This window comes from Schistocerca serialis, chromosome 1, assembly GCF_023864345.2.
Source record: "Schistocerca serialis cubense isolate TAMUIC-IGC-003099 chromosome 1, iqSchSeri2.2, whole genome shotgun sequence".
Taxonomy (NCBI): Eukaryota; Metazoa; Arthropoda; class Insecta; order Orthoptera; family Acrididae; genus Schistocerca; species Schistocerca serialis.
Window position 1 is genome coordinate 698575729 of NC_064638.1, and position 23601 is coordinate 698599329.

Below are 23601 nucleotides of genomic sequence, written 5' to 3' on the forward strand. Positions count from 1 at the left end.
ATTTCCTTCCAGCACCCGATGGAAGAATTCTCTGTGTGGTGAAACATAACCAGAATGACATTTACAGGAGCCAGAGTACAGTGTACAGTATCGCATACACGGTGAGGCCGGCTGACGTATTCTGCTGTCCCCCTCCTCGGCGGTGCCTCCGCGATGCACACTCAACGTCAGGCCGTTGCAGAGCCCTACGTCCGCCTCTTACTCGGAACGTGGGACGCGCCCTGTAAACAACATGCAAAATAGACCGCCGGCTGCGTCCGTCGCGGAATGCACTAACTTCCGTGGGTGACACTGCACTTGCGGCCGGCGCTAAACGGAGCGCGTGTGAACAAGTTTTTGCACACCGGCAGAGATGGCGTGCGGCGACTCTGAAGTTAGCAAGCTCTACAACGTCCGTTGCCTTAGGAAAAGTGCGGAGTGCTCGTTCAATAAGTTGCTGCTAGGTGTGGAAACAGAATTATTCTTTCACATCACTAGACCATTCTTGAACATTCCCAAAAGAATGTTGAAAAGTGTCTGCATCTCTCCAGAGGACAAATTCTCCTAATCTAACAAAGCGAAGAGAGATATAGACCCATTTTAAGGTATTTCTGAAAAATAACTGGGCTGTGATGAGGTCAGTGAATGAAATAACCATGGATAGTACTCGTACCAGATTTCGTTCAGCTTTTACATGGCTGTTTACAATATTCAGAATCGCTCAGTATATATTACGTATTTCCATCTTATATAACAGCTCTGTAATCTCTAAGATTAAAAACAAATACGGAGAACAAAGAATGTAGGGAAACTAGGACACGCAGCTTTCAAATTCATCTAGCACTTCGCATCTTGAACTCCTGGACATGAGCAGTCTTCTGTACATTTCTTTAAGTTTTTTACACTACAGGACAAAAGGACGCACCCATTATTGAGCATGTATTATTTTTGTTTCTGAGGTGAACCACTGTCTTAGGTAGAAGCATAATGTACACTACGCGATCAAAAGTATCCGGACACCTGGCTGAAAATGACTTACAAGTTCGTGGCGCCCTCCATCGGTAGTGCTGGAATTCAGTATGATGTTGGCCCACCCTTTGCCTTGATGACAGCTTCCACTCTCGCAGGCACACGTGCAATCAGGTGCTGGAAGGTTTCTTGGGGAGCGGCAGCCCATTATTCACGGAGTGCTGCACTGAGAAGAGATATCGATGTCGGTCGGTGAGGCCTGGCACGAAGTCGGCGTTCCAAAACATCTCAAAGGTGTTCTGTAGGATTCAGGTCAGGACTGTGCGGTCCAGTCCATTACAGGGATGTTATTGTCGTGTAACCACTCCGCCACAGGCCATGCATTACGAAAAGGTACTCGATCGTGCTGAAAGATAATGAACAAAGTAAGAGCATATGGACTATCAGACCAGTTGTGTGACTGGATTGAAGAGTTCCTAGATGGCAGAACGCAGCATGTCATTCTCAATGGAGAGAAGTCTTCCGAAGTAAGAGTGATTTCAGGTGTGCCGTAGGGGAGTGTCGTAGGACCGTTGCTATTCACAATATACACAAATGACCTTGTGGATAATATCGGAAGTTCACTGAGGCTTTTGCGGATGATGCTATGGTATATCGAGAGGTTGTAACAATGGAAAATTGTACTGAAATGCTGGAGGATCTGCAGCGAATTGGCGCATGGAGCAGGGAACGACAATTGAATCTCAATGTAGACAAGTGTAATGTGCTGCGAATACATAGAAAGAAAGATCCCTTATAATTTAGCTACATTATAGCAGGTCAGCAACTGGAAGCAGTTAATTCCATAAATTATCTGGAAGTACGCATTAGGAGTGATTTAAAATGGAATGATCATATAAAGTTGATCGTCGGTAAAGCAGATGCCAGACTGAGATTCATTGGAAGAATCCTAAGGAAATGCAATCCGAAAACAAAGAGAGTAAGTTACAGTACACTTGTTCGCCCACTGCTTGAATACTGCTCACCAGTGTGGTATCTGTACCAGATAGGGTGGATAGAAGAGATAGAGAGGATCCAACGGAAGCAGCGCGCTTCGTTACTGGATCATTTAGTAATCGCGAAAGCGTTACGGACATGATAGATAAACTCCAGTGGAAGACTCTGCAGGAGAGTCGCAGAGACGCTCAATAGCTCGGTACGGGCTTTTGTTGAAGTTTCGAGAACACACCTTCACCGAGGAGTCAAGCAGTATATCGCTCCCTCCTACGTATATCTCGCGAAGAGACCATGATGATAAAATCAGAGAGATTAGAGCCCACATAGAGGCATACCGACAATCCTTCTTTCCACGAACAATACGAGACTGGAATAGAAGGGAGAACCGATACAGGTACTCAAGGTACCCTCCGCCACACACCTCAGGTGGCTTGCGGAGTATGGATGTAGAAAGATGTAGTCGCAATCCCCGAATTCTCTTCGACATTGGGAAGCAAAAAGGTGCCTAAAACATCAATGTAGACCTGTACTATGATAGTGCGACGCAAAACAAGGGGCGCAAGCCCCCTCTATGAAAAACATGACCACACCATAACACCACCGCCTCCGAGGTGGTGTTGGTTCATGAACCTCTTTTCGAACTCTGTTCACGAGTCTGGATATTTTGACATTGGCCTCTCAATGTATATGTTCCTTACTGTCATTTCTTGTTAACAATATGAGCTTATTCCCAAGAATAAGCAGCTTTCACTCAGTTAATACTCGGCAGAAATCAAACCTGCATTTGGATCGGACTTCCTTAAATCTTGTGCAGAAAGGTGTACAGCATACTGCTGCATCCATTTTTAATAAGCTACCACTCGAATTCAAACATCTTAGCAGTAATCCACGCGCTTTCAAATCGAAACTGTAGATTTTCCTCATGGCTCACTCCTTCTATTCTGTCGAGGAGTTCCTTGAAAAATGAAGTTGATTCTTGATGTATTGTTCTTTGCGTTTATTTAAACTTATGGATAGACTTTTTCGGGTTCATAACATTTTAATTTTATCTGTTATTACTTTTATGTTGTAATTTCATGTACTGACAGGTCCCATGACCTTGGAGATTTGCTCCTCAATTTGGTCCTGCGGAACTTGACGTGTAAATAAATAAATACTGTTGGCACTACATGCGCTGGCAGATGAAGTTCATCGGAAAATCGCCATACTCACACCCTGACGTCTGATTGCCACATTGTGTACCGTTATTCGTCACTCCACACAACGTTTCTCCACTGTTCAGTCGTCCAATGTTTACTTTCCATACACCAAGCGAAGCGTCGTTTGGCACTTACCAGGCTGATGTGTGGCTTATGAGCAGCCGCTCGACCATGAAATCCAAGTTTTTTCACCTGCCGCCTAACTGTCATAGTACTTGCAGTGGATCCTGATGCAGTCCGGAATTCCTGTGTGATGGTCTGCATAGATGTGTGCCTATTACACATTACGACACTCTTCAAGCATCGGCCGTGTCTGTCAGTCAACAGACGAGGTTGGCCTGCATGCTTTTGTGCTGTATGTGTCCCTTCAAGTTTCCACTTCACTATCAGACCGGAAACAGTGGAGCTAGGGATGTATAGGAGTGTGGAAATCTCGCGTACAGACGTATGACAAAAGTGACACCCAACCACCTGACCACGTTCGAAGTCTGTGAGTTCTGCGTAGCGCTCCATTCTGCTCTCTCACGATGTTTAATTACTGAGGTCGCTGATATGGAGTACCTGTCAGTGGGTGGCAGCACAATGCACCTAATAGGAAAAACATGTTTTTGGGGGTGCTTAAATGGTTCAAATGGCTTTGAGCTCTAAAGGACTTAACATCTGAGGTCATCAGTCCCTTAGAACTTAGAACCACTTAAACCTAACCAACCTAAGGACATCACACACATTCATGCCCGAGGCAGGATTCGAACCTGCGACCGTAACAGTCGCGCGGTTCCGGACTGAAGCGCCTAGAACCACTCGGCCACAGCGGCCGGCTTTTGGGAGTGTCCGGTTACTTTTGATCACATAGTGTATTTGTAATATTATGTAATTTTCTGTCGTTACCTTTATTGCTTTCCCATTGTTTATTTCTGTTCGTAGTTGATGGTTCTCTAATCCTGACATTTTCTTCACGACTGGACAATATCATTAGAAGCCCACCTCTTACGTTCGTGCTTTCGTCCAACTATCAATTGCCTCTATTTCTTAGTCGCTCTATGGAAAAGATGGCAATTTCGTTGAGTGGAGTTCACAGATAAGTTTCTAGACTTAAACCTAACGTATCTTGTGATTGTAGAACTTTGAGGATTGCTCCTCCCTATGATTTGTTCACATGTAACTAGCTTTAGCATGTTTGTTTTACTGACTGAAGGCGTGTAAGTAGGGAGGAATCACTTGTGAAGTATGTGGACTCACTGCTGTCATTCAAAATAAAATATGAACTTACGCGATTTGAAAAATTATAAAAACGTTATACGCTTGAAAATCGTACTATGAACGGCCCATGGCTGCCGATTTCTTTGCAAGCTGACATCCATATCGTAAGAGGTCCATGATTAAGGAATTTGTTGTTAGCGCATTCGAGCAGATGTCAATTTGATGGACTGCTCACGCGCTGTCTGCGATATGTAAGATATAAGAGAATCTGAGACCAAAGAGCAGTGTTGACTGCAGTAGGAACTGTGTAGCAGTAGGAGTAAGTTGTTGCTAGAGTGCAGTCTGGTGTATCGTGATGGCTGGGCCGGTCGTGTGCAGCGATGGCGGAGTCTCAGCGTTGTAGTATAAGGTAAAAGCAGCCTCGCACATAAGTAGTATTGTTATCTCAAGTCCCATGTAAATGTTTAAAAAAATATCTTAATAATAATGTCTCATAAAAAGTAACTTTTGTCGATCATTCATTTCAATTTAAAGAATTTACTAATTTCTCTAATCCTTAGTCATCCCAATTATTGAAAAGAAAAATCAGTTTTTTCCTTTTATAAATGACAAATCTATCGGCCAGCATTGCACAGGGCTGTGCCAGAATAATTTCATGTAGGAGCAGATATATATGCGTTATCCGGCGACCTTATTGAGGTAAGAATTTTCTCTTTTTTATTAAGAATGATCTTTCAGGGCCATGACGCAGCACTGCTGAGGTTCAAAATTCACCAGTTTACATTCACAGTCATTATTGAAAGGTTATAAGTGAGCGACAATTTTATTGAGAGATTAGTCACATTTTATTATTGATAGGTTACGCAGTTTATTCTTTGGGAGGTTACACCAAATGTGAATATTATTTATATTATTGTATTTATTTTGTGGGGAGGTTACAATATGTGTTACGTCTCAACATTATTTTAAGGTTTTATTCCACCTGGTAAAGCTACAGTGCACAGATATTGAGTACACGTTTCCTCACCTGTTAATTCGAAGTTTACTACTTTTCAGCATAATATACATTTTTTCTTTCAGGGCAATAATCCACTTTGTATTTTTTCCAGGAGAAGCTTTTCATGATATTAATATGCTATAAGCACTTAGTTATTAAACCTGTTCTAGTACTTGCATTTTCTTTACCCAGTTGTCTATCATTTATGAATGTGATCACATATACTCTACTTGTTTCATAACCTTGCTACAGCTGACTCATGACGAATGACGTTATTAATCCTTATTTCCAGCAATACGTCAAAAGCAAATATTTTCATGCCCCAGCAATTATCGATCCCAACGCAATCCACTGCTAGCACAAAAAACAAAATTACCAGTCCCAACTATTACCAGTATACAACTAAATAACGCTACCAGTTTAAGATATATTTCTAGTCCTAAATATAAAGCAAATTTTTCTGATGTATTGATTCCATTATGTCTATGTATTAGTGGACTACAGACCTTGACTAATAGTTACAGTGCGTTACATTTTAAATATGTACTATGTCACTTGAATGATGAGTTGTGAGTAATACTGAATGATGTTTTGTAATAATGCATAAATGCTATGCCAATAATTACTGTAAATAATATTTTGTTATACTCTATAAATGCTATGCCAATAATTAACTCTTGTTTTGAATGATGACTTCTGAATAATACTGAATAATGTTTTGCAAAACTATATGAATACTTTGTAACTGGCCAATGAGTGCCAATAATTACTGCAATCAGATGAGTTATGAATAGTGTTTTGTAATACTCAATACTTGCTACATGTTTAGTAACTGGCCAATGAATGCCACTGTTTACTGTAATATGATGACTTATGTATAAATGCTACGCCAATAATTTCTATAAATAATATTTTGTTATACTCTATAAATGCTATGCCATTAATTAACTCTTGCTTTGAATGATGACTTCTGAATAACGCATAAAAATGGTTTGTAACTGGACAATGAGTGCCAATATTTACTGTAATTAGATGACTTATGAATAATGTTCTGTAATAATTACTGTAACGAGATGACTTATGAATAATGTCCTGTAATACTCCATACACAGTACAGAAATGTTTAGTAACTAACCAATGAGCGCCAATAATTATTCAAATCATTTGATACACTAATCTAATTCTCAATGATGACTAGCATAAGACTTAATGTCCTTCACCTTCTGACCTAATTACCACCAATTACTGCAATATCCGTTTGTCCTGTCCATCCTCATGATCATTGAGCACTATATTTGGTTTCTGCACTAACTCTACGTTGATGTAAGAGTATGGATTCTACAAGAATGTCGTGTTGATGTACCAAGCTGTTCACCACCTTGCACGATGGAGATGTCATTATGGTCCTACTGTTTGGTGTACCTAATGTACTACCAAAATGATAACATACAGTATTAATACAACATATCAGTGTCTTGGCTACACTGATTAATACTTCAGGGAAGAGAAGTTCAGATTGTCTCACTTGGTGTTGTGCTTCTGTAGAAAGATATGGACTTTCAGTGCAGCTACGTGCAACCTACTGTGCTACAACCATGATGCAATCCTTCCCATTCCTTTCCTAATTCTTGTAAAATGGTAAAGACTTATACAGTGCGTTTAAATTCTTGTAAAATGATAAAGACATATACAGTGCGTGTGCACTTCATTTAATTTGTTAATAAGATCAGTTGTCCAAAAATATGCTAAAGACTTCTACAATGCGTGTGCACTTTATTTCACTCCTTGATATGTTTAATTGTTGTAAAAATGCTAAAGAGTTTTACAGTGCGTGTGCACTTTATGTCATTTGTTAATATATTTTGTACTCAGTGCGTGTGCACTTTATTTCACTCCTTCATATGTCTAATTCATGTAAAAATGCTAAAGACTTTTACAGTGCGTGTGCACTTTATTTATTTAGTTCTTGTAAAAAAATGCTAAAGACTTATACAGTGCGTGTGCACTTCATTTCATCTGTTAATATGATTAGTTGTCCCAAATATGCTAAAGACTTTTATAATGTGTGTGCACTTTATGTAATTTGTTAATATCTTTTGTACTCAGCCGGCCGATGTGGCCGTGCGGTTCTAGGCGCGTCAGTCTGGAACCGCGTGACCGCTCCGGTCGCAGGTTCGAATCCTGCCTCGGACATGGATGTGTGTGATGTCCTTAGGTTAGTTAGGTTTAAGTAGTTCTAAGTTCTAGGGGACTGATGACCACAGATGTTGAGTCCCATAGTGCTCAGAGCCATTTGAACCATTTTTTTGTACTCATTGCGTATACACTTTGTCAATCAGCAATGTATATAATCTGTGACTGTAGACTTAGTAAACTAAATAGATTATAGAAAAATTTGTTGCTCATGGCAAGTCCAATTGACTCACCATCGCTGCCAAATTTTTGCCCCCCCCCCCCCCCCCTCCCCCCAGTGGAGGGTTATGTAAGAGGTCTATGATTAAGGAATTTGTTGTTAGCGCATTCGAGCAGATGTCATTTCGATGGATTGCTCACGCGCTGTCTGCGATATGTAAGATATAAGAGAATCTGAGACCAAAGAGCAGTGTTGACTGCAGTAGGAACTGTGTAGCAGTAGGAGTAAGTTGTTGCTAGCGTGCAGTCTGGTGTATCGTGTTGGCTGGGCCGGTCGTGTGCAGCGATGGCGGAGTCTCAGCGTTGTAGTATAAGGTAAAAGCAGCCTCGCGCGTAAGTAGTATTGTTATCTCAACTCCCATGTAAATGTTTAAAAAAAATCTCGTAATAATAATCTTTCTCATAAAAAGTAACTTTTGACGATCATTCATTTCAATTTAAAGAATTTACTAATTTCTCTAATCCTTGGTGATCCCGATTATTGAAAAGAAAAATCAGTTGTTTCCTTTTATAAATGACATATCTATCGGTCAGCATTGCACAGGGCTGTGCCAGAATAATTTCATATAGGAGCAGATATATATATGCGTTATCCGGCGACCTTATTGAGGTAAGAATTTTCTCTTTTTTATTCAGAATGATCTTTCAGGGCCATGACGCAGCACTGCTGACGTCCAAAATTCACCAGTTTAAATTCACAGTCATTATTGAAAGGTTATAAGTGAGCGACAATTTTATTGAGAGATTAGTCACATTTTATTATTGATAGGTTACGCAGTTTATTCTTTGGGAGGTTACACTAAATGTGAATATTATTTATATTATTGTATTTATTTTGTGGGGAGGTTACAATATGTGTTACGTCTCAACATTATTTTAAGGTTTTATACCACCTGGTAAAGCAACAGTGCTGTTCGGTTTCATACTTCAGTTATGGTCTAGGTTATATTGGAGACTGCCTTTAACTTCTGTTTATCATTTTTGCTACGTGTGATATTAGCACAAAAATTACCCAGGGAGTGTGACTGATTAACGCCTATATAGAACTGAAGCTGATCTGTCTGATGGAGCATAAAACGTGGTTCATCTGAAAAGGCCACCTGTCGCCACTCAGTGAACGTCCAGTTGCAAAATTGGTGTGCAAATTCCAGCCTTCGTTGCCGGCCACCTGTCGCCACTCAGTGAACGTCCAGTTGCAAAATTGGTGTGCAAATTCCAGCCTTCGTTGCCGATGAACAGCAATCAGCGTGGGAGCATCAACCAGGCAGCTGCTGCAAAGGTCCATAGGCAGCAACGTTTGGTGAACGGTCGTTGAGGAGCCATTGTTGGCAGCCGCTTGTTTCGTTTGGGCGATCAGTTGCTCAGCAGTTGGACGTCTAGTCGTCCGTGCACATCTCCGCAGCCATTCACTCCTATCTTCAATGACCCGTGGTTTCCCACAGCTACCTCGGCGCCGGTTTTGTATAGCACCATTTTGCCATGTACTATATTATTTAACCATGACGGCACGTGAACAGAGTACAAACTTAGCCCTTTTGGAAATGCTTCCACCCTTGGCCCGAAAGCCAGTGACCACGATCTTTTGTACGTTAGATAAATCGCTCCGTTTCCGCATTACGACAGTGACTGCACTATTTTCCGCGTCACCCCGACGAGCTGTATACCATCCATTACTAATGGTGCCACCTACTGTCTGTGAGTGATTTTTGACGTTGTCGTCGAGGATAGACGGTGGTCATATTAATGTGACTCGACTGTGTATTACATGAAACATTTATCTCACGTATGATAATGTGCTGGCAATTTCCCATCTTAGAAGCAAAAGAGTTACCTCTGATGACATATGGAATAAAACTGACACCAACAAAGAAATTCACTAACGCAGTTAAGGCAAGGGCCTGAATTGTGGGTAACTAAAACTACTTGTTTCTAGAATTGGAACTGATCGTTCTGTATGGATCTACGTTATCGTCTGCTCAAGATCCGTTTGCTTCCCAGTCTATATCTATATCTGTGTACATACTCTGCGAATCAATATGAAATGCATGGCAAATGATACTTCCCATTATGCCACTTGTTGGAGTTCCTGCCCTTTGCAATGGCGTATGGAGCGGGGCAACTGTAACTGCTTCTGTGAGCCCTGTAGCCAGTCTAATTTTTTCTTTGCGGTTCTTTCGGAACCAATACTTAGGGGCCTGAAGAACATCTCTAATTTCCTCACTTAATACCGGTACTTGAAATTTTGTAAGTAGGCATTCGCTGGATAATTTGCGTCTATGTTCAAGAGTCTGCCAATTCAGGTTTCTCAACATTTCTGTGACGCTCGCCTGTGAGTCAGTCTGACCTGCGACAATTCGTGTCACTCTTCTTTGTGTATCCTATTTTTCTTTCTGTAGGACCAACCTGAGGAAAAAGTTTCCGTGGTCATGGAAGGAGTCAGTACATGAAATTAAAATAGACGAAGTAAAATGTAGAAGAATTTTATGCAGATGTCAAACTGCGAGTTCATGTTACCATAATCAACAATATAACACAGGAAGTAATATTTCTTTTTAGAAAATCCCCGACAGAATAGAAGAAATGATCCATAAGGCAAGTCTTCAGTTTGGACTGGTAAGTGAGAGAATTTTTGTAATTCTTGTGGTAACTTATTGAAAATTGATGCAGCAGAATATTGCACGTCTTTCTGTAGAAGAGTCAGGAAGGTTACGCCCAAATGCAGATTGGATTTCTGCCTAGTGTTAACTGAGTGAAAGCTGGTAATTCCTGGGAATAATCTTATACTGTTAACAAAAAGCGGAGTTACAGAATGTATGTATTGAGAGCCAATGTCAAAATTCCCAAACTCTTAAAACAAGTCGATTGTAGTTTCGCGAACACATGCTATATTGCTCGAACTGCCCGTTTCTGAGCTAAAAATACCGCTTGTCAAGGGGAACAGTTGTCCCAGAATATAATGCCGTATGTCGTAAGCGATGAAAGTAAGCGAAGTAACTTATTTTCATTTTGGGGCCTCACTTATTGCAGATACTGTTCCAGTGCTAAGTTTTTCAGTATTCAGTTTTTGAAGAAGATCATTAAAATTGGCTTTCCATGACACTTTACTATCTGTCTGAACACCTAGAAATTTGAAATTTTGAGACTCACATATCCATTCTGTGTAAACAAAATGTCAGTTTTAGTTGAATTGTGTACAAGAAACTTTAAAAACTGAATCTTACTGAGATTTAGCATCAATTTATTTCCTGCAGGCCATGAACTTACTTCTTTAACTGTAGTACTTCAGACTATTTCCAGCCCGTCCACAATCACTGTACGATTCTCTTTCGTAAAATTCCTACTTAACTGATTTATGTTTGCAGTCATTCCTCCATTGGACTTCAGGATTGGTAACCTGGTACTCGCTCCCCAACATTTTCTGCAACTGTTGGCCTACTCTTCCGGCGTGAGAAGTACCTGGAGCAGCATCTTCTTTCTATTTGAAGTTACAACTGACTTAGACATCTTAACTGTTGTAACTGTCCGAATATCTCCCTCTTATAGCAGCTGTGCGTTTTCTAAATGCACATGGAGGGCACAGATTCTACGCTCCTGTTCCTCTATTGACCTGTATTTGCTACATTGCCTGCAATTTCAGGAGAGGATCTCCAAAGAATGCCCACTGGCTTCCCCACTGCATTCCTCCCTATGAAAACACGTCCCACAAACGTCACGCCATAATCGTTTACTGAATAATCTATCACGAAACCCACATTCTTATTCATAAAAACTTCTGCAACAGTCGAGAAGGAAACTACGTTTAAGGCATCTAAGGCATGCTAATACAGCAAAACGATTTTATGAATTAACTACAGTGACTTCAAATTTTACTCTGTAGAAAGAAAGCTACTACTATTATTATCAACGCTGCACCTCGCTACTGCCGCAAATACGTCGCATGCTTATTTATTTAAAATAAAAGTCTCACGCGTCCACTGGTGTACTCGATGAAAGTTTAGTCCTACACAGTGAGCGAACGTTTCTTGTACAACCATTATACAAGAAACACCAGAAATATTGGTTGAAAATTGCTTAAGTTAATAACACACTGAAATACACAAACAATTATAACAATTCTTTTCCAATCGCCAACTGTTCGACATGAAATGTAAACACATCTGAGAAACGTCGATGCCAGTAAACTCACTGACGTACTACTCAACCACAGTTCTATTGCATCTGCGAGATAGGGCGCTTCGGTCGACTTATAGTGAGTGTATCGTATAGCTATAACACCATTCGAAGCAATAAAGGTACAAGATACTCAAACATAAACATAAATCGTCTTATAAATTACTTTTAGAGAAAATATTACCACAAACAAATATTTAGAAAAGCATTTGAAATGTAAGACTATTTAAAAAACTGTAAAGCGATGTGAAGAGCCACCTGTGACGTCCTACTTGATACGTGTCCCACACATCTGAGCAATATTCTAAGATGGGACGCACGAACAATTTGTAAGTAATCTCCTTTATGGACAACTGTAATTTCCCAGTATGCTGCAAATGAACCGAAGCTTGCCACCTGCCTTACCTACGACGGAGCTTTTGAGATCATTAGATTTCATACCCCTACAGACGGTTTTACTGCGATATTTCTATGAGTCGACTTATCATAATTGCGAATCATTGATGTTGTAGTTGTATAATGCTAAGATTTTTTCGTATTGTGGAATGCATAATTTTACATTTCTCTACGTTTAAAAGCAAACTGCCAGTCTTTAGACAGCTTTGAAATTTTGTCGATTCTGCCTGAATATTCCAGCAGGGTTTTTCACACAATACTTCTTTGTAGATAAATATATCTGCAAAAAGTCTGAAGTTGCTATTAATATTGTCTGCCAAAACAGTAACATAAAACATGTCACAATACACTTCCCTGGCGCACGCCTGAAGCTATATTTTCATGACTCTACATCCAAAACAACGAACTGCGTCGTGTCACCAAGAAATCCCTAACCCAGTCATAAATTGTTTTCAGTACCTACTACAAACGTATTGTTAATAAAGGTTGGGGTAATGTTGAGTCAAATGCTCTCCGAAAGTGAAGACATGCTGCTTCAACCTACTTTACTTGATCCATGGCTTCCAGGATGACATGTAAGAAAAGCCCAATTTAGTTTTCGTATGATCGACGTTCTTCACCTACATTCGCATCCACATCTACATGGATACTCTGTAAATCACGCTACACAGTCTGAGGCGCCATGTCACGATTGCGAGGCCCCTCCCGCGAGAGGTTCGAGTCCTCCCTCAGGCATGGGTGTATGCATTGTTCTTAGCATAAGTTAGTTTAAGTAGTGTGTAAGACTAGGGAGCGATGACCTCAGCAGTTTGGTCCCTTAGAAATTCATACACACACACACACACACTTATCTGTAAATCACACTTAAGTTCCTGGCAGAGAGTTCATCGAACCACATTCACAATAATGCTCTGTTATTTTATTAATATGACTGCTTCTCCTTATATAGGTCAACATCAACAAAACATTAAAGTATACGGAGGAGAAAGTAGCTGACTGAAACTTCGTGAGCCGGGCGTCGTGACCGAGCGGTTCTAGGCGCTACAGTCTGGAACCGCGCGACCGCTACGGTCGCAGGTTCGAATCCTGCCTCGGGCATGGATGTGTGTGGTGTCCTTAGGTTAGTTAGGTTTAAGTAGTTCTAAGTTCTAGGGGACTGATGACCTGAGAAGTTAAGTGTCATAGTGCTCAGAGCCATTTGAACCATTTGAACGAAAACTTCGTGAGAAGACCCTGCCGTAACGAGAACGCCTTTGTTTTAATGATGTCCACCGAAACCCTTGTATCAGGTCCGAAACACTCTTTCCCTTGTTTCTCAATAATAAAAACCATACTGCCCTTCTTCGAACTTTCTCGATGTCCTCCGTTAAACTCACGTTGCGCAGCAATACTCCAGAAGAGGACGGGCAAGCCTAGTGTAGGCACTCTTCAGTAGATCTGTTGCATCTTCTACGTTTTCTGACAATAAAGCGCAGTCTTTGATTCGCCTTTCCCACAGGATTTTCTATGTGTTAGTTCCAGCTGAAGTTGTTCGTAATTGTAACTGCTAGGTATTTAGTGAAATTTACGACCTTTAGATTTGACTGATTTATTGTGTAACCTTTTAGCACTCATGTGTATGATCTCACACTTCCCATTATTCAGGGTAAACTGCCAATTTCCACATCATGCAGGTATACTTTCTAAATCGTTTTGCAATTTGGTTTGATATTCTGATGACTTAACTAGACGCTGAACGACAGCATCGTCTGCAAACAAACTAAGAGAGCTGCACATATTGTCTCCCAAATCGTTTATGTAGAAAAGGTACATCAGAGGGCCTATACTACTACCTTTGGGAACGTTGAAATCACTTCTGCTTTACCCGATGGCTTTCCGTCAATTACCATGAACTATGACCTCTCTGACAAGAAATCACGAATCCTGTAGCATGACTGAGATGGTATCCCATAAGCACGCAATTTGATTACATGTCGGACTCGTGGATCCGGCGGATTCGCGGGTCGTCTCGGACGCTTGTTGGAGCCCCACGACCGGTCCACTGCAGCCTCAAGCTGTGTAATCGAGTCAACACGGCCTGGAGGTAAGAGAAAAGTGTCACCAACTCGGCTCGAACCTGCGCACTGCGATCACAGTCCCTATCCATACTAACGATGTGGGAAACTACGCTGCACAGACAAACAAAGTACCATCGGCACGCACTGTGGAACTCTACCTTATACACTGATGAAAATGCAAGAACTGTGTGTAGTAAATTAGATTAACATGCAGAGATTCAAAAACTTAACTACCAAAGCACACAGGTGAGACTAAATAATTTTAGGAACTTGTAAACTGTCACAAAATCGGTTTACTTTCGTGCACAAACGGAAACGCGAGAACTGTGTCTAGTAAATATTGAATTAACACACAGAAATACAAATACTAAGCTACCAAAGCATACAGATGAAACTATACAATTCGCTCCTGCTTAGGAACTCGTATAATGTTACAAAATCGGATTCTTCACTGTTGCTGCTGTTTGTCGGCGGGCGTCTGCTGCCTGATGTTTTCAGAATACAAGCTGACTGACATGGAGGAAGTCAGTCATACGGTATACCTCATTGTGTTTGAGCTCAGAATTATTATTTTTCCTAATTTACTGCCTTTCCCCCTTCATTAGATACTTTCTTTGGAGATTCTTTACTTGGGCCAGTCTATACAGTAGATTTAAATTCTCGAAGAATGCTTTTCTCTCTTACTATACTTCTTACACTATTCTTTCCCGGTCTTCTTTTCATTCCATAGATGATGAAATTCATTCCTTCCTTCTGTTTCGTCCTAACTGCGATGTTTATCAATCGTTTATTTTTCCTTCTGTTATTCCCTTTTGTTTTTATGTAGCGAATTCTTAACCAAGTAGCGCGTTCGTCGAAATCTTTCGGACAGTAGAGGTATGGGATTGCACATGCATTCTTATTCATGTTCTGAAATTTTCTTTTACTTCTTCCATCGTATATTATAGATATAAGTTTGACACTAACGGCAATGAGCTGCAGGATTGACTTACGATCATCTTAACAAGAGTTTTCCTTTCATGATTTCATACATTCGCTTGTTTTCTGTCTACATGAACAAACAAATTCCTTATTCTTCTATTAATAACTCTGAAGCTACATAACTGTCTAGAATGAACACCCACTGCAATTTTGCATTTTTAAACATTTTTTTCTCTCGTTTGTGGATGATTTATGGTGTTATGCAATGTTTTCCTGTATCATTATAGTAGTGGTTAATTACAGATCCTTTGGTGTTACATCTCAGGTTAGGAGCCCAACCTTGACAAGATTTACAATTCATCTCAACATTTTTCGCTGCCTAGCATCTAGTTTCTAATTTTTTGTTTCGTTAAAATGTATCCTAGCTGCATGTTAGTGATATTCTACATCAATGTTATGTCGTTGCTGCCATGACAGAATAAAGATGTTACAAGTATGTTGTGGACTAGTGAATTTAACTTATGGTTATCGGCTCGATAGCGTGTGTTTAATGTGGTAGGTAAAAGACTACCCGAATACCATGGTCTTACAGTTCTCCGTCCAACATCGTGACTAATTTCTTCTGCACATTAAACCACCTTTGCGAATAGAGTTCCATCACTTATGTCAAAACACGATGAAGAATTTGAAGAGGAAAACTTCAGATATTTCGAAATATCAATGAACACTGACGGATGTGCCGTGATATAAATACATCAAATTGTCCAAATATGGGCTGTGGATGACAACTACTATTTTAAGAGGACTCCAAGTGGCTGCTGAGACGTCAAGGAAGATTAAAGTTTTGTCGACCTTGAAGTATTTCGTAGGGATTCTCTTTTTTGTTTGGGCAAGAACAGATGAACGAACGGGTTGTGACCATTCTCAGGAAGTTTCGCAGTGTTAATGAAGAGGTTTGGAGAGCCACAGTAGGCTGACACAGGGCTTCCAGACACTCCTCCACAATGCGCTTAGCGTCTTAAGCACTCCTGCACGTAACTGGGTAATATCTCTTGTAACGATCTTTAATAATGAATTATTCGTGTTTGTTATTGGATATGCAGTGGGTAATGCTTGTCTTACGGGAATTTACTGTGTAATGTGTTGTTGAGTAAATAGTGTGCTTCATGAATTTTACTGTAATCCAAAGAAGAATTAAAGAACTTAATCTGGAAAACCAGTATGTAATGCCTATAATGAAATCAGTCACTTTGAAATTTACTAAGTCTCGTGAGCACAGAGTTCTATGGTCCTGTGCAGTAGACTGATAAAATTCCCTATGCAAATAAACAATCATGCATTTTCCTTGGCTCTTGAGTTGCAACAGATGTAACCTTGGTATTCTGTTCTCTCCATAGTAGACATACAAATTATTCAGTCTTGACTCAGCAAAGTGCAATGTTGGTCGTAAAGTAGCTTCATGCAGATAACGTCAATAGATTATTTGAGCCGGCCGCGGTGGCCGTGCGGTTCTGGCGCTGCAGTCTGGAACCGCGAGGCTGCTACGGTCGCAGGTTCGAATCCTGCCTCGGGCATGGGTGTGTGTGATGTCCTTAGGTTAGTTAGGTTTAAGTAGTTCTAAGTTCTAGGGGACTTATGACCTAAGATGTTGAGTCCCATAGTGCTCAGAGCCATTTTTTTTTAGATTATTTGATAAGTGAATAACCTTGAAAATGTTCAGTTATAATTTGGGATATTGGCTCAGTGCTGTGCATTACTACCCGCACTGAAACTGTTAAAAACATCAATACTTTTCCGATCCTGGCACATTAATGTTTTTCTGACTGATTGAAAAATCATTTCTTTAAAAAAAATATTCATTGTATTTAAACAAACACGCCATGGAAGAGGGTGAGGTACTGATGACGGGATATACAAAGACCAAATGCTTCAGTTTAAAAATTGTATTTAAAATAAAAGCCTCTCCCTCACAAAATCCGATATGAAACATTTTACATTAACTTCAAAATCAGTAAACTTCTCAATTGTTCTACACAACAATTCTCACTTACTGACGCAATTAAAGACACTTGAACTGTCACATGACAAAAAGTCTAACATCGTTTAATAAAATAGATTCCAAAATTTCACTTCACTTTATCAGGATCACAAAACATAGAAAAATTACAAATTGGGCATACCTAATCAACTTATACATTAAATCTGATGGCAAATATTTGGTTCCTACATGCAAGGCTCAGTACAGTAAAAATTTGCCACATCCACATTGCGTTGCGGCATACTTAAAACTGAATATACAGAATTTCATTACCTTACGAAACTGTATTATGCTGCGTCCATGAGCCAATTAGCTTTAGGTCTTACATCCTACCTTTAACAGAGTGCAACAGCAACTGCTACTGCAGTCCACATGCCCCTACCTACAATCGATTCCGCCACTCAGGCAACATCTTTGGTGAAGTGGTGTCAAAGATACAATCTCTTCCACATGTGATATCCATTTAATGTCATTTTTCATGAAATATATTACAAAATTGGGCTCCACATACAAGTGGACCCCTCACATGACCCTCCAGTGGGGTTTGTTAAATTTGTCATACGGTTTGGATGTCTAACAGACACCAAATATAGGACAATCTTTTTTTTTACATAAGAATTTACAATCTGAACAATAGGTATTACATAATCATTATAATATAATCCTAACGACAGTACAAACCATTGAGCTCTCGAGCAAGCTGGTGCTCTGGTGCATATGTAGTAAATGTAAAGCCTGGTCATACAAAATGTTCCAAAATCATGTTATTAGGAGATGCATAACATTAGTGATACTAAAAGTAAAGTATATCCCCAGTTGTCAAGAAAATAATGGAAAAATGGTGAAGGAATGGTTGTTGCATGGCTGAAACTTATAACCATGCAGATGTGGCTGCATTATAAAGTCCAATTCTTTGCAGTCTCACATCTGAGCAGTAGCTGTAGTATGTTGGTCCAGCGTCCAATAACAACTATACAAGTCACCATAGTCTCATTCCAGTGCAAAGGTACAGTTGGTAACAACAGCCAAAGCAGGTCGCTCTCAGCAAATCAGTGTTGTGATGATCATCATCGTTACTACATTTGAAATTGACGATTCTTCATCGATCCATATTGTGCATAGCCACACTGAAGTATTAATGCTGGTATCCAATAGCCCCAATACCTTGAGCACAGGGAAGAAAATGGATGGTTGAAGGTGGGAAGCAGTAAAACAGGTAAGGTAGTGGAACATATCCTAACAAATGTAGCAAAATGTCTACACAAGTTCTAAGTCAACCTATACTGAGTTTTGTAACATGACAACTTCTAATAAATGGGAGAACAGTTAACAGTAAAGATGCAATATCCTAATAAAACCATGAATTGGAATAAGGCATAGTGCTGTACATTATGACATGTCAGTTCTATACAATATAATGAGAAATGTGGCATCAGTCTGTCTGTGAGTATATCAATACTAGCATACATTATAAATAAACAAGACATAAAGATTTAAGCAAACAAGGCAAGACAATATTATTGGTAATGGGTAATCCTTCATAATGACATACAGTGGCCCATATACCTATCAAAATGCATTTAGCAGTGGTTTGACATGTTAGAAAAATAGTGAGATGGCTACAAGTTCATTTTACATAGTAAACATACTGACAAAATATTTATGAAGGTAATAAGAAATACTCATGGTATACTTGCATGTGGCCATTATATAAGTATACATATTACTGGAAAGTCAGAGGTTGGCTACAAGTGGCCATTACAGAGTATGTATGAGTACATAGCTACCTAAAAATGTAGTGTAAATTTAAAGTTCCTGGCTCTCAATGACCATTTGACATAAATTCCTCATAAAAGTCATGAAAATTAGATGTTGGCTCTCAGTGGCCTTGTTTATGCAATACTGTGACATAATTACTTAAGAAAACTTAACAGAAAAATAAAGAATTGAATGGCTCCAGTTGGCCTTCTACTTCGAATACATGCACATTTTAATAACTAAAACAACTGTAGGGAAAACATCAACCAGAGGCTCCAAGTAGCATTTCCTACTTACATAAATGCTGATCTTAGTAGGCATAAAATGTTACGGACATCATATTTGTGGCTCAAAGTGGCCAAGCTTTACAAAGAAATAATTGCTGACCTTAATAACTAAGAAATGACAAAAGTGTTCTTTGAGGCTAACAGTAGCCCTGTTCTTACATGAAATAAGCTAATGTGACAGAAAACATCTTTCTTTCTCGGAGTGGCTTAGTTTTTACATAGCATAAACATCAAAGCTGAGCAAATATCATAAAATACAATTTGCCTATAAATTTATATGGAACTCAGAGGTCTATGCATGACTCATAATGAGACATGTAACTCAGCATGGCTTTCTACAAGAACAAAGAGCGTAAGTATCAGTATTATATAAAAGTATAGCTCTGTATGGTCTGTGCAAGTACATATTAAACAAATAGAATCATAGAGTAAAGAGAATAGTTATAGGTTGTATAACACCCTTGAGGCTTCATAAAACTATATATTAAATAACCTATATCTCTAACAGAGTGCATATCTACAGGGAAGGATAAAGGAATGATTGATAAGGGCAGTGCACTTCATGTATAAAGAAAATGATTACCAGTCAATTATCATTTGTCTTGAGTTAAAAACTGCTATGGCCAAAGCAAAGAAAAAATGTGATTATAGAATATCCAAGCATACAGACAGGAGTACTAAATGCAATATAGCTTAGTGAGTAGACAAATGCAACATATTACAGTAAATCAAGAAATAAAAATGCAGATATGAGGGAAATGGAAAAGAGCGTTTGGCGTCATTGGTCGGGAGGCAGCTTGCGGGGCAGGTCCGACCTCCCTGGTGCAGGTCTTGTTACATTCGACGCCACATTAGGCGACCTGCGCGCTGGATGGGGATGAAATGATGATGAAAACAGCACAACACCCAGTCACTGAGCGGAGAAAATCCCCGACCCAGCCGAGAATCGAACCCGGGCCTGTAGGACGGAAATCCGTCACGCTGACCACTTTTTTTTTTTTTTTTTTTTTTGCTGTCAGGTGTACCGAGTGCCGGTAAAGCTGGCGCCCTTTTTCTTGTTTTTGTATTCTTTATTATTGAACAAACGGAGAGTACATATATATATATACACAAAGCAAAAGTTCTTCAAGGTACCAGTTAAACATATACAAATGAGTGTTAGGTAAACAAATTATTAGAATAACATGAAATACAACAAATTAGAACATATCCTGTTTTCCTTTTTTTTGTTTTTTTTTGTTTTGTTTTTGTTTAAAAATTTGTATTGAACAAACTAAAAGTACATATATATTCACTATGCAAAAGTTCTTCAAGGAACCATTTAAAAATATACAAATGACTGTTCGTTAAAAAAAAAATTAAATACAACAAAGTATAACATATTCTGTCTTCTTCCTAAAAAAAAAAAAAATTTGTGTTTGTTTTTGGTCGATGCATGAGAACGTGGATAAGGGTGTTGCATCATGTGACAGGTAGGCATGGTACACCCCAACTTTGAGGGGGGTCAAGGAATACGCTGCGGAGATAACCGGCAAAAGTTTGTCGGTAAGATGGTTTTCGGGTGAGGGTGCTATGCGCGGTCACAACTTTGTACCAGAAGTCAAGGACTGTATGCGGACCACTCCGAAAGAGATATTCTAAAGCCTGTCCTCGAAACCAGATTAGGGTATGGTGCTTAGTAAGAGGGTAGTGAAATGTCTGGGGCAACAACAGGAAATCCGGGGTTACCGTCGTTGGCGGGGCACGGAGGTAAAAGCCCACGATTCGTTGGATGAGGAGCCATACGTTTTGTTTCAGGGGGCACGTAAGACGGTGCTCGTCGGTGTCTTCGAGCTGACAGTCAGGGCAGAGTGGGGAGGTGGCCAGTCCTATGCGATAAAGTCGACTATTAGTCGGGAATTTTCCATAGACTAAAACATACCAGAGTGCAGACACAGACGACGGTAAAAAGGGTGCATGCACACACCCCCAAACCGTGCGCCAGTGAATGTCAGGATGCTGTATTACCATGAGGTCGCAAGGGTTGGACAGCATAAACAAACGATAATAATCTTTTGTACGGGGAGGACGGGTGACTGGAAGATCGGCCCGAACGTAGCTGAGTTCTATGAAACAATTCGCGACGTAGTACAATAATGGAGAAATAGGTGCCACATTGATCGGTGGATCGAGAGAAGCTGGTCGGAGGATATCTAAGAGACTGCGTGTTAAGGACGGGACCGGCCCCTGCCAGTGCCGCAACAGAGTGTGGACAAAGAGTGCAGAAGAGCGTGCCCGCACGTTGACGAGTCCGAGGCCACCTTTTGCAGGAGGCAGTGTTAGAGTGTTGTAGCGGACTTTGAAAAGTGCCCCTGCTGACACGAAATATCCAAAGGCTGATTGGATGCGGCGGCCAAGGAGTAACGAGCCGGCCGAAGTGGCCGTGCGGTTAAAGGCGCTGCAGTCTGGAACCGCAAGACCGCTACGGTCGCAGGTTCGAATCCTGCCTCGGGCATGGATGTTTGTGATGTCCTTAGGTTAGTTAGGTTTAACTAGTTCTAAGTTCTAGGGGACTAAGGACCTCAGCAGTTGAGTCCCATAGTGCTCAGAGCCATTTTTGGAGTAACGGCATTGGGAGGATCTGGGCGACGTGTACCAGTTTAGGGGCGACATAGATGTTGACATAGGACACACGTTGGAGTTGGTTTAAGTTACGGTGCACTTGACCGCGAACATGGTGCCGAATCGACTGCAAAAGCCGCCGGTAAGCCAGGGCCACTGTGCGGTGTGTGGAGCTCGTAAATTCGATACCCAAGTAACGAAGGGTGGCACTAACTGGGAGTGGGGTCGGCACCATAGCCGGGAGGCCGCGCCCAATGTGCATCATAGTCGATTTACTGACATTAAGAATGCTACCAGAAAGACGTCCATACTGGTGGATCCATTGGATGGCGTCATTGAGTTCCGTGGAGGAGCAGGTGAGAAAGAGGAGATCGTCCGCATAAGCCCTACAGTGAAAGGTGTGGTCACGCAAAGTGAGGCCCTGCAGTCTAGAGGTAAGTCCAGTGATGAGGGGCTCAAGTGCAATGGCATATAGTAAAGTAGACATAGGGCATCCTTGACGCACAGAGCGGCGTATAGGTCCTACAAGCCTGCCATTGACTTGTACCATCGAGACCGCGGGAAGGAGTAACCGGCGAATGGCATCGACAAAAAGCAAAGGGAACCCCATACGTGTCGCCACCATGAGGAGGAATGGGTGTCGAACGCGATCAAAGGCACTCGTGAAATCGACGGATACCAGTGCTGCACGAAGGCGACAAACCGACGCCAGTGCAATGAGGTCACGGCATTCTCCTAGGGCTGTTTGTAAGGTGGCCCCACAACCACGTGCAGTCTGCTCAGGTGAAAGGACCGTAGGTAAGACGGAGCGTATGCGCGCTGCTAAGAGGCGTGCATAGATTTTATAGTCTGCATTCAGTAGTGTAAGGGGGCGATATGCAGAGACATGAGACCCTCCCTTCGGTTTAGGCACAGGTAGAAGAATGCCAGTGACGAATTCAGGTGGAATTGGGAAGGACGGAGTAAAGAGTTCCTGAATCATTTCCGTCCAGCGAGGAAGCATTAACGTGGTGAACGCCCGGTAAAATTCCACTGGGAGACCATCTGGTCCGGGTGATTTGTTCTTGGCCCCTTTGTTGATCGCATCTACCACCTCTTCTGCGGTGATTGCAGACATCATGGACGTTGACTCCGCTACGGTGAGAGTCCGATCAGGGGAAGGACGGAGATCATCAGGAATGGGCGTCGCCATCGGTTCATCATCATAAAATTGGCGATAATGTTCAGCAAAGGCGGACACGACCGCCGCCTGTGTTGTGTGGTGAACACCATCTGAGGTCGTGATGTTGGGGACGAAAAGCCGACGTCGACGACTATGGTCGGTTGCGGCATGGATTGTGGATGGGGTTTCGTCGTGGAGGAGGTCTTGTCGTCGGGAACGCACCACGACACCATGCAGTCGTGCACGTTGAAGAGAGAGGAGACGAGCTTTAGTACGTTGTCGTTCCCTGTGGGTGTCAGGTGATGGAGGGAGCGCATCGAGCTCACGGAGGACGGCGTAGTGAAAATTTGTGGTGTCTCGATGCCATGCTGCTGCTTCCTTGCCACATTGTATGAAGGCCTTTCTGATCGCAGGTTTGGCACATTTGAGCCACCAATGGAACGTGGATGTGTACTGCGC